This window comes from Pristiophorus japonicus, chromosome 7 (assembly GCF_044704955.1).
Source record: "Pristiophorus japonicus isolate sPriJap1 chromosome 7, sPriJap1.hap1, whole genome shotgun sequence".
Taxonomy (NCBI): Eukaryota; Metazoa; Chordata; class Chondrichthyes; family Pristiophoridae; genus Pristiophorus; species Pristiophorus japonicus.
This window is the reverse complement of record NC_091983.1, coordinates 37860104-37872627: the sequence shown is the minus strand read 5'-3', so window position 1 is coordinate 37872627 and position 12524 is coordinate 37860104. Positions and strand designations below refer to the sequence as shown.

The following is a 12524-nucleotide window of genomic DNA, read 5'->3' as shown; positions in this document are numbered from 1 at the left end:
TCGTGGTGGTGTGCTGCATGCTGCACAACTTGGCTATCAGGAAGGGACAAGAATTGCCAGAAGGGTCTGATGGTCTACCTCAGGAGAAAGAGGAAGAGGAGGATGAGGAGGTGGACGCTGACATCAGGCTAGACAATCAGGCTGATGTGGAAGCCATGCCCCAGCCCCCCTCTATACTGCAGAAAAGGGCCTGTGGTGGCATCATAGCTGCAAGACTCTTGCGTCAGGAGCTCATAAATGAGTGCATTGTTTGAAAGAAAGTTGTTGGTATTTACAATGCTGCAGCACTGCTGGGTGTGCAGGTCATATATGAATGGTGTGCATCACCTTGGTGAGAGTTAAAGTTTAAATTGATTCTGTTATGTATGTAAACATTGTAACTGTGTAAGACTTGCCACCAGAGGGCGCAACTGTTGGAGGCCCAAGGGTCACCTGCACACCTCGTGCAAGGGAGTATAAAAGGTTGTCTGCCATGCTGCTTATGCACTCTGGAGTTGTATTAAAGAGACTAAGGTCACATCAGTTTCAGCTCACAGTACTCAGTCTTGTGGAGTTCTTCCATACTTAACAGATTCAAGTTACATGTAATTATACCCTTTCATGTTAAGGAATCGCCAGTGTGTAACAGTGCATCTATCTGAGCCAATGCGCAACAAGGTTATGTTAAATAAAAAACATTTAATCCAACCATTTGTCTGAAATTATAAGTATCTCTGTAAAAAACACCACACCCCACCCCACCCCACCCCCACCCCAGCCCACAACAAATTTATCACATTTACATCTTTACAATGGTCCCCATTTCCCGCAATACAGAACATAAATGCAAACCACAAGTAGCCCCCTTGCCCCAACCCTCCCACCAAAATAGCAGCAGCAACCTAAAAATACGCCCCAGACAACACCTGCGGCCCTGCACCTCACTTTCCTTCCCCCCCCCCCCCCCCGCTTCTCCTGCTCACCTCGACCCTTTCCCCTTCTCCTCCTGACTTCAAGTCACCTGGCCAAGGTGCTCCTCAGGTGATGCTTCATTGGGAGGGGATAACTGCAGAACCGTGCTTAGACAGATACGAGAGAGGACGGTCCCGAGGTGGGAATGTGCTCCGAGACAGAAGCAAGATGTTCCTCCTGGCTCTCGTGTCATTGGCAATGGGGGTGCAGCACCTTGGGGTGCAGTGCCGTGCTCCGGGACCACTGGGAGCCCTTTGCCACCAGTGTTCCTGGCTAACAGCTCCAGGGCCTCCTCCATCCCTTTCATGTTATCTATTATTTGTTGGACAAAAACACGGTGCCAACTACCTTCTTGGTGCTTAGTAGGCTTTTTGCTGCTGGTGAATCTCCCTCGTGTCTCCCACAACAGCCAAACAAGCACACACCACACCCACACATGCTTTCAGTCCCTCTCAGCTCCCTCGCTCTCTGTCTCCTCTTCTGCAAATGTAATGATGACCCCTGACCTCCTGAATCGCGGGAAATGAGTGTTGCTAAGGACACTTTGTGGCAGAAGGTCAGAGAAATGTAACACTAACGCCCATTTCAGATCGCTCGCGGTAGCGCCCAATTTTTAAAATGTAGACTGGGGGCTTTGAAAATGGGCGACAAGCCGGCGATGTGAAACCCCATTTTTACCGCCCACGCTGGAAATAACGCTCATTTTTGGGCGATCTGCACAAAAGTGCAAAATCTAGCCCATGGTTTTAGACAGGAACAGGAGTAGGCCATTCAGCCCCTCAAACCTGTTCCGACATTCAATGAGATCATGGCTGATCTGTATCCTAACTCCGCCTTGGCTCCATATTCCTTAATACCCTGGGCGAGCAAAACCCTATCGATCTCAAATTTTAAATAATTAATTGAGCTAGCATCTACTGCTTTTTGTGGGAGCAAGCTCTGTAATTCTACCAACATTTGTGTGAAGAAGGGCTCCTAACTTCTCTCCTAAATGGACTGGCTCCTATCTTGATGGAGGGCAGAAAAAAGATCAAACACCAGTATTACAATATCACACACATGTCTATTATTATCTTCTGTCATTCAGATGAGATGTTAAACTGAAGCTCCATCTGCTCTCTCAGGTAGACGTAAAGGAGTATTTCATTTGATGTGATGCGCTTTGGGACATCCTGAGACCATAAAAGGCTCTCTTATCTTATCTATCTATAGACTTAATCAAAAAGGAGTATGGAAATGGAATCTCCTGTCCTCATTGCTGATTAAGTGAACTTTCCCGTTGCAGAAAAGTTTGGGTGGATCTAAGCGGCTAAAATGTTGAGACAGATGTTTGAGAGGAAAGAGTATTAGGTTATCCTGGTACAGCTAGGAAGGGACTAGTGCCTTGTTGGCCACTGGGTAACTTTCACTTTGACAAAGCCTGAATTTACACCAATACATATGTATGTAATTGAACTTTAGAATGATCACATACTCTGTGGAGCACAAAGGTTCCCAATATTCTGATCACCTCCTCCTCCTTCTTAGGCAGTCCCTCGTATCGAAGATGATTTGCTTCCACCCCAAAAAGGGATGAGTTCACAGGTGTTTCGGTGAAGGACCTTATATTCCAGGTCATGAACTACCTGTTGAAGGGTGGAAGATGCTTGTGCGTGGATTTTTTTTAAACATGTGGTGGCCGTTGCACACCAGCCACCACATGGGTTTGACAGAGCTAGGTCTTGGTCCAGTGGCAAGCGTTAACCAAGACAACTCGAGACAATTTCTGCTGCACGGACCTAATGCGCACACAAATCGCAGTGTGGGCTGGCCCGTGCTGCCCCTGGGCCCTCACCTCTCCTGGGCCCGGAACTCTCTCCGCTCCTCTGCCCCGATCATTCGCCGCACCTCTGCTGTACCTGGACCCCGCCAAAGTTCCTGCCCACGCTCCAATTGGCGATCTGGGTTTTGGTGACATCACCCAGTCGCCCTCCTCGAAGCCGTTGGGGGTATAAGAGGAGGAGCGGCGGCCCTGGAACCAGCGTGGCGCCCCGACCTTCGAGGAAACACCAGCCGCTGGTCGGGGGTATAAGAGGAGGAGCCACTTCAAGATCCAGGAGGGCGACAGCTTCGAGGAATATTCTGATAAAGGGTCTACGCCTCACAACATTATCATGCTTTTTTATCCTTGCCTTGATTTAAACCCAGGTCCAAGAAGTGAAAGGACAATGATGCTGCCCAGTCCCCACAGTGTTGTTTGGTCAACAGGGGCCCGCGCTGCTCTTTTATCCTCCCGACCTGTGGTGGTGCCTCTCGCAGGCCGGGGTGGCCCATGATGTTCCAGGGGCCTGCACTGCTCTGTAATCCTCCCGACCTGTGGTGGTGCCTCTCGCAGGCCGGGGTGGAACATTGTGGGCCACCCCAACATGCGAGAGGACACCACCACAGGTCGGGAGGATAAAAGAGCATACCACTGCAGCTTCCAGCGCGAGTTGCTATAAGTGTGTGGCGACTTCGAAGTGATCGACTGGGTGACGTCATCAAAACCCAGGTCGCCGTTTGAAGCATGGGCAGGAATATCGGCGGGGCCCAGGTACAGTGGAGGGGCGGATGAGCGGTGAGAGATCATGATGGAGGTACAGCGAATGTTTATGGCGAAGGAGCGATGAGAGATCGTGGCGGAGGTGCGGCAAATTAGGATACGGGGCCCAGAAGAGCCGAGGGCCCAGAGGCAGCATGGGCCAGCCCACATTGTGATATGCGTGCACACTAGGTCCATGCAGCAGAGCAGGTCTCCAGTCATTCTGGTTCACCCATGCCACTGGAGAAAGGCCTCGTTCTGTCAAGCCCGTGTAGTGGTTGATGTGCAATGGTCACCACACATTAAAAAAATCCATGCACAGGCATCTTCCACCCCTTCAGTTGGTGTTCAGGACTGGAATATCGGGTCCTTCATTGAAACATCTGTGAACCCATGTGGAAGCAAGTCATGCTCGTTCGAGGGACTGCCTATGATGATGATGTTTGGTCAAAAATATCAAATACTATTTAAAATGGCCTAGATAGTGTCTGCAGAAGGTATTATAAAAATGTTTTAAATTAATAGGATCAGTGATGGAATATCATTGAATAGACAATTACAACAGATCACATTGTTGCTCCTATTCTGTGTAAAAAAGATGAAGGATCCTTTGCCAGATTTAATAACAGATGGTTTTACAACTGGATTGAACAATCAAGCAGAAAAGTATAAGATATATATTTCTCCTGGTGTTTGTTTTTAAACAGGCAGGGGACATGAAATAGATTGTGGGTAGATGTGTCAATGATTGTGAAGAATTTTTCTCCTTGTAAAATGTTAATGTTGATATAAATCAGAGAATGCAAGCTGTTATAGGAAACGAGAAATTCTCCAAAGTTTGTGGTCTGTTGTCTGTTTATTTATTGACAAGAGTTTATCAAGCCCCATGGCTTCCCAAATTATTTGACACCTGTGACTCTTTGTGTTTGACTAATCCTTGTAATCAATCCCTAGTGTGGTATCTGCACAAGGCATTATTGTCCGAATGCAGTTTTGGTTATTCCACAAGTAACTTATGTTATGTCTTGAATAAAGAGTCAGACTAGATACTGCAAGCTCAAAGTAAATGTAGCCCTTTATTGCAGATCTCAGAGTGCCTCTCCAGTCTGTGAGGCCTCCTTATATACAGGTGCTTGCAAGGGATTGTGGGATCCCTTGGGACTCCAGGGGATAAGCCCTCTGTTGGTTAGACATGGTATTTACAGGTTTACATACATCACAACTTATAAAACCCAAAGCAAAACACTGTGCAATTGGACCTCTCTGGTCCAACACCCTCAGAACTGAGAATTTTCCAAACCACGGGAGGTCACGCTTACCGGTAGCGATCGACAGCACCCGGGCTCTTGAGTGTGTGTCCCCGTGCTGGCAGCCTATGGGCGACTCCCTCAGTCGCCGAACACACCCACTGACTGACAGCCGCTCAAGCCAATCGCCGAACACACCCACTGACTGACAGCCGCTCCAGCCGATTGCCGAACACACCCACTGACTGACAGCCGCTCCAGCCGATCGCCGAACACACCCACTGACTGACAGCCGCTCCAGCCAATCGCCGAACACACCCACTGACTGACAGCCGCTCCAGCCGATCGCCGAACACACCCACTGACTGACAGCCGCTCCAGCCAATCGCCGAACACACCCACTGACTGACAGCCGCTCCAGCCGATCGCCGAACACACCCACTGACTGACAGCCGCTCCAGCCAATCGCCGAACACACCCACTGACTGACAGCCGCTCCAGCCAATCGCCGAACACACCCACTGACTGACAGCCGCTCCAGCCGATCGCCGAACACACCCACTGACTGACAGCCGCTCCAGCCAATCGCCGAACACACCCACTGACTGACAGCCGCTCCAGCCGATCGCCGAACACACCCACTGACTGACAGCCGCTCCAGCCAATCGCCGAACACACCCACTGACTGACAGCCGCTCCAGCCGATCGCTGAACACACTCACTGACTGACAACCACTGCAGCTGATTGCCGAACATACTCACTGAATGATGGCCGCTCCAGCCAATCAAAACTTAAAAAAAATAAACCCTTCTCTCCCTCAGGCCCAGCTAATGCCGAACTACGGATGTTTCTGGAAATAGACGTCTCGGACTGGAGACGTACAACCTGTACTACTTAAAAAGTAATATTCTCTTTGTTTCCTTGGTAATGCTTAATGTAATGACAAGAAATATATAGTGGGCCCCATTTATGATCCTATCCTGTCTTGGTCAAAGGTCACAGGGTTTGGTCAACCTTGGACAAAGGTTACCAGAGATGAGGAGTTACAGTTATGAAAAAAAGATGAAAGAAGTTAGGGCCTTTCTCACCGTAACTGCATAAGTTAAGAGATGACCTGACAGAAATCTTCAAAATTATGAAGGATTATGTGAGGGTAAACAGCAATAAATTGTCAGAGAGACAGGAATGAGGGCCTAAATGAGAGATAATCACAAAAAAAATGATTAAAGGAGAGGTGAAAAAACATTTCTTTACATATAAGGTGGTTATAATAATGGAATTATCTGCCACAAACCATTGCTGAGCGGAACTTCTCTTAAAAGGAAATTAGATAGTTGCTTGAAAAGGAAATATTTTCTCTGATGAAAGGACACTCAAAAATAAATGTGTACTTTTCCAAGCATCATTGTTTATGGCAATTTGCAGAAATGTTGAGCACTGTCCATTATTAGATACATTACACATATCTGAATTAGCATCACCTAATAGATCAGCTTAAAAATCGTGTGTAATGTATGATAAGGATACTTAATGCACGGCCATTAATTATGGAATGTGACCAGATAATACGCAAACTCCACAGGCCTGAATGAGCTGTATAGCTCTCGCTTTTAAGTACAATACATTGGTTGACCACAAGTGTAAGTATAGTTATATAAAATGCCTTAAATTTTGCTGTTCGATTTTACTTTAGTCTGGATGACTGTAAATAGCAAGAGATCTTCAATGTCTTCCATGTCCTTTACAGGCTTTGCCTAATGTCAGCTGTGACTCAGTGGGTAGCACTCTCACTTCTGAGTCAAAAGGTTGCGGGTTGAGTGCAAAAAAAATCTAGGCTGACACTCCAGTGCAGTCGGAGGTGCCATCTTTCGGATGAGACGTTAAACCAAGGCCCTGTCTGCTCGCTCAAGTGGACGTAAAAGATCTCATGGCACTATTTTGAAGAAGAGCAGGGGGTTATCCCCAGCATCCTGCCCAATATTTATTTCTCAATCAACATAACAAAAAACAGATTGGGGCCGAAATTCAGCCTCCTGAAAATGCCTCTTACCGGCGGTCACACGACGGAATTGAATGGCTACCAATTTGGAGTCGAGTGGCCGTCGCTCGTGAAATTCTCCTCGATGCTTTTACTGCAGCCCCCACTTCGGCTCCACTGCTGCTGACCCCTCCTAAGTGCGTTATCAAAGTGCGCACCGCCGATCTCCTCCACCTCAACCCCTAAATTCAGGGGAAAAAATCTTCAGGCTGCCGAGCGATGCCACCAACAGTTTTTTCTGTCAGTGCACTGTGCTCGCTGTGTGTGCGACATGGCTGTGCAGTGGTCATTCAAGGGGAGGGCGCTGCCGCGGCCGCCATTTTATTATTTTTGTCGGCCAACTGCCAAGGTAGACCCGACATTTACGCCCCTGGGTTTGGCTGAGCCCACCAACAAGCATCCTGGCACCCCTTCTTGGGTGCCAGACTGCTGGCCCAGCCTGGTGGCCCAGTGGACCTAACTAAAAGAATCGCAGAGTTTGCAGCGCCTCCACTAGTGTGCTCACCGCCGCACTACTGCCCCCCCATTTGGACTGATTTCTGGTCCGCTCGAAAAAGAATTGTGGTCAGGTGCAGCCTGAGCAATCTTAATTGAGATTCCTGGTTCCCTGAATTTATTGAACTCTAAATACGACACAAATATGAATACGTGTTGGACCAGCTGAGCTCCTGCATGTTAGTCAATAGGAACAGCAAAGCTCTTCCTGTTTGAATTCCTTCCTAAATAGTGATTTTATATATATATATATATGTATTTAAATACATTCAGTGCCATCACTGAGACAATTTATTCAAATATTGGAACATGAACTGAGGCTCTTCTTGGGATTGAGAGCAGTTGAGAATTCCCATAATCTGAATAAATTAAGCAAATTGAGAAATTTGAATAACAATTTGTTTGGTGATCCACATCTGCACATGAGTACTGTTAGCATAATTTCTTGAGGGGAGTTAAATAAATATAAGCTGTCTAGTGACTTGCCAGTAACCAATTGAATGTGACCTTAAAGACCATTTTATGGCTCATCATTTACGATTTAAAAAATTGTATTAGATGGGTCAATTTGTGAATGATTGCATAGAATATAGCAACAGTTTTGGGTACAATCTGTACATTGTCTCGAGCTGGTGAACTAGCCTTTAACAGAGAAAGACACGCTAATGTGATAATAGATATCCTTCATCAGGACATTTTCTTTCAAATGCTGATTCACATCCTGGTGTTTTTACATAATTTCCTGTTTTAATTCCAGTGTTCTTGTTTTTCTTTTCCTCACTTTAGCTGATTCTCTGGAATAATTGGGAGTGAAATTTAATCCCCCCCCCCCTTTGTTATGCTCGTTTTTTCTTTCCACTGAATCATTGGTAAGGGCGGGGTGTCTAACAGTCGGCGGGTCTGTGATTCCCTATTTTGTGCCAATGTAGAATTTCACCCCCATTGACAACTGGGGTAAAGTTACAGACTACTCGGTGACTGCTGAGTTCGGTGAATACATGCGCTTACTGTGTAATCGCTGTTGTAAAGAGATCATTTGTCATTGCATTCATATTGTTCCACAGATCGTAAACTAAAACGTGTTTAGCATTGGCGAGTGAAATGTGTGCTTCGGGAAAACACAACATGAGAGGAAGATCAGATTCAGTTCAAGTGCTGGTGTTCTACGCAGTCAGCAAATCAGGGAGAGCACGAAAAGTGGCTCACAGCCATTGCACAGGCTTGCCAGGTTTTTAAATAACTTAAAGAGTGTTTCAGCTGCTCCCTGAGATTTGCAGCTGCCCATGCCTGAAGTGCGATCATAGTAATCAATTTGCTTTCACTTCATGGCTGTTAAACAACTTGTCAGAGCACAGTGCAACCTTCTCATCTTGGTCACATGGAACATCTATTTAATATAGGTTGCCATGTTGCTCCTTGTGGATGAGTAGTTTGGGAATGTTTCCTGTAATATGATTATAATGATAGTGCTTGTTTTTATCAGATTGCAAAAAAATTACTTCTTTATTGCAGCATCAGCGGCAACATTACAGATTAAATAATATTTTATTAAACGGAAAGATATATATATATATACAGCACGGGAGGAAGCCAAGCCAAATTTACCAGGGGCAATAAACAAGTATCAGTCAAGCTCTACTGCTTTGAAATTAGGCTGTTTGGATATTTTTGCAGACATACTTAATACCTTCACATGGAATTCCTTCCTATTTTAAGGCACACACTGACCCATTTAAGGTAAAAGGTTAACTCTGCTATTAAAATAATGAACAAGGGAATTTGATATGCTGCTGTTCCAATAGATTTACTCCAGGTGCTCGTGCTCTGTGCCAAAGACTATTCTTGTAAACAAGTCCACACTTCCAAAGAACTGGAGTGTGAGCTGATGCATGCAATATCTGCCGATGTCGTGTTTCCCACGGGTTGAACTGAAACATTTGTTACTGTAATAGGTTACTGACTCAATACCAGCCCTCTTGTCTCCTACCACTGTTTGGATGTCCGAAAAATAAACACTATCAGACTTTCTAACCGAGATGATGAACTATGAAAATGTGAAGGTTCAAGGATGAAGTCAATAAATCAGATCTCACTTGATTACAGAACTTTTAACTTCTGCTTCCTTATGTGCGAAAATACCAAAATACACTTACATAACTTTCAGTGATACCAGTGCCCATAAAAAAAGTTATTTATGAGGTATATCTAATTGCCATCGAGTGTTTTTGTATTCACTTCTTTCTCAATGAATCCAGAAGAAAAGAATTGGGGAAAGGATTGCTGAATATGTCTCGCTGCCTGGCATGAAGCTGTCAGTCCCCGGAACCTCCCTTCCCGCCTTGCCCCCACCAAGACATCGTGTGGGATATCTTGACATCTTGCCACATCATAGGCACGTTTACTTGAATTCAAATTTCATAAGCCTTTGTCACTGCAATAAAAGGCACAATGGCACGTGGTTGGCTGACAGCCTCATAACAGATGTTAGACTCAGATCCCTGCATGCCTTTACAAATCAAAAAATATAATATAAAGTTCTATAATCAATAAAAATAACTGATTTCAGACCTGCTACAGTTAAGACTTCTGCTAAAATAGCAGGCAAATGAATACCTCTGTTAAAATAACAGGCAAAAACATTTCACATTCTACTCTTTAAAGACTAATTTCAGGAGCTGAGTTTTGGAAAGTACCCTTGCATGTTGGCATGTTGGCATCTTAGTTCACCAAAATGCTGTGCCATCAAGTAAATTTATCTCAACTCTCCTACGGATTATAATGGTCCAGTTTTACGACGGGAAGATAGAGTGGAGTCTGCTTAAAGTGAGCTTTTGCATTGCATTGAATGCTTCCTTAGAGTTGTATTAATTGAAGTTTCTATAGGTATGTAAAGAGAAAAAGGTTAGTAAAGACAAACGTAGGTCCCCTGCAGTCAGAATCAGGGGAAGTCATAACGGGGAACAAAGAAATGGCAGACCAATTGAACAAGTACTTTGGTTCGGTATTCACTAAGGAGGACACAAACAACCTTCCAGATATAAAAGGGGTCAGAGGGTCTAGTAAGGAGGAGGAACTGAGGGAAATCTTTATTAGTCGGGAAATTGTGTTGGGGAAATTGATGGGATTGAAGGCCGATAAATCCCCAGAGCCTGATGGACTGCATCCCAGAGTACTTAAGGAGGTGGCCTTGGAAATAGCGGATGCATTGACAGTCATTTTCCAACATTCCATTGATTCTGGATCAGTTCCTATCGAGTGGAGGGTAGCCAATGTAACCCCACTTTTTAAAAAAGGAGGGAGAGAGAAAACAGGGAATTATAGACCGGTCAGCCTGACCTCAGTAGTGGGTAAAATGATGGAATCAATTATTAAGGATGTCATAGCAGCGTTTGGAAAGAGGTGATATGATAGGTCCAAGTCAGCATGGATTTGTGAAAGGGAAATCATGCTTGACAAATCTTCTGGAATTTTTTGAGGATGTTTCCAGTAAAGTGGACAAAGGAGAACCAGTTGATGTGGTATATTTGGACTTTCAGAAGGCTTTCGACAAGGTCCCACACAAGAGATTAATGTGCAAAGTTAAAGCACATGGGATTGGGGGTAGTGTGCTGACGTGGATTGAGAACTGGTTGTCAGACAGGAAGCAAAGAGTAGGAGTAAATGGGTACTTTTCAGAATGGCAGGCAGTGACTAGTGGGGTACCGCAAGGTTCTGTGCTGGGGCCCCAGCTGTTTACATTGTACATTAATGATTTAGATGAGGGAATTAAATGTAGTATCTCCAAATTTGCGGATGACACTAAGTTGGGTGGCAGTGTGAGCTGCGAGGAGGATGCTATGAGGCTGCAGAATGACTTGGATAGGTTAGGTGAGTGGGCAAATGCATGGCAGATGAAGTACAATGTGGATAAATGTGAGGTTATCCACATTGGTAGTAAAAACATAGAGACAGACTATTATCTGAATGGTGACAGATTAGGAAAAGGGAAGGTGCAACGAGACCTGGGTGTCATGGTACATCAGTCATTGAAGGTTGGCATGCAGGTACAGCAGGCGGTTAAGAAAGCAAATGGCATGTTGGTCTTCATAGCGGGGGATTTGAGTACAGGGGCAGGGAGGTGTTGCTACAGTTGTACAGGGCCTTGGTGAGGCCACACCTGGAGTATTGTGTACAGTTTTGGTCTCCTAACTTGAGGAAGGACATTCTTGCTATTGAGGAAGTACAGCGAAGATTCACCAGACTGATTCCCGGGATGGTGGGACTGACCTATCAAGAAAGACTGGATCAATTGGGCTTGTATTCACTGGAGTTCAGAAGAATGAGAGGGGACCTCATAGGAACGTTTAAAATTCTGACGGGTTTAGACAGGTTAGATGCAGGAAGAATGTTCCCAATGTTGGGGAAGTCCAGAACCAGGGGTCACAGTCTAAGGATAAGGGGTAAGCCATTTAGGACCGAGTTGAGGAGAAACGTCTTCACCCAGAGAGTGGTGAACCTGTGGAATTCTCTACCACAGAAAGTAGTTGAGGCCAATTCACTAAATATATTAAAAAGGGAGTTAGATGAAGTCCTTACTACTCGGGGGATCAAGGGGTATGGCGAGAAAGCAGGAAGGGGGTACTGAAGTTTCATGTTCAGCCATGAACTCATTGAATGGCGGTGCAGGCTAGAAGGGCTGAATGGCCTGCTCCTGCACCTATTTTCTATGTTTCTATGTTTTTATGTTTCTAAGTCAAGTTCAAGGCTTTGTCCAGGTGACCTGGTCTACCATTCACTGAACCTAGCAGCTGGCATCAGTTCCTTTCAGACAGTGTCAGAGTATGTGAAGTTTTAATCTCAGACATGAAATTGTTTTTCTTCTGTTAAGCTTCCAACACTCCTTTCACTAGTTTCTATATAGGGCCCAAGTTTCCCCAGGAGTTGCTCCATTTTTTTTGGAGCAACTTGATTTTTCTGGACTATCTTTTTAGTTGCAATTCTGGCCATTTAATTTGCACCAGTGTAAGTGAGTCAGTTAGGTTTTTTTTTTAGTTCATTTTTTTTTCAAAAGTGGACGTTTCTAGCCAATTACCCCTGTTTTAGGCGTTTGGCCAGCAAATAGTTGCTCCAAACTAACTTTGGCTAGCGTATGTTGCCACTTCTGTCTGCACAGAGAAACCTTGCCTAGAGTTAAGGAATCGGCGCGTGTAACTACATTTAAAGCACCACCAAGCACTAAACAAAGCACTAAAA

At 45.2% G+C, this 12524-nt stretch overlaps 1 protein-coding gene across 1 annotated transcript in view; it reads left to right on the top strand.

Moving 5' to 3' along the window:
* Positions 1-12524, top strand: part of LOC139266579 (CUB and sushi domain-containing protein 1-like) — a 3131815-nt gene that overhangs the window by 1168700 nt on the left and 1950591 nt on the right. The gene's annotated exons all lie outside the window — the stretch shown is intronic.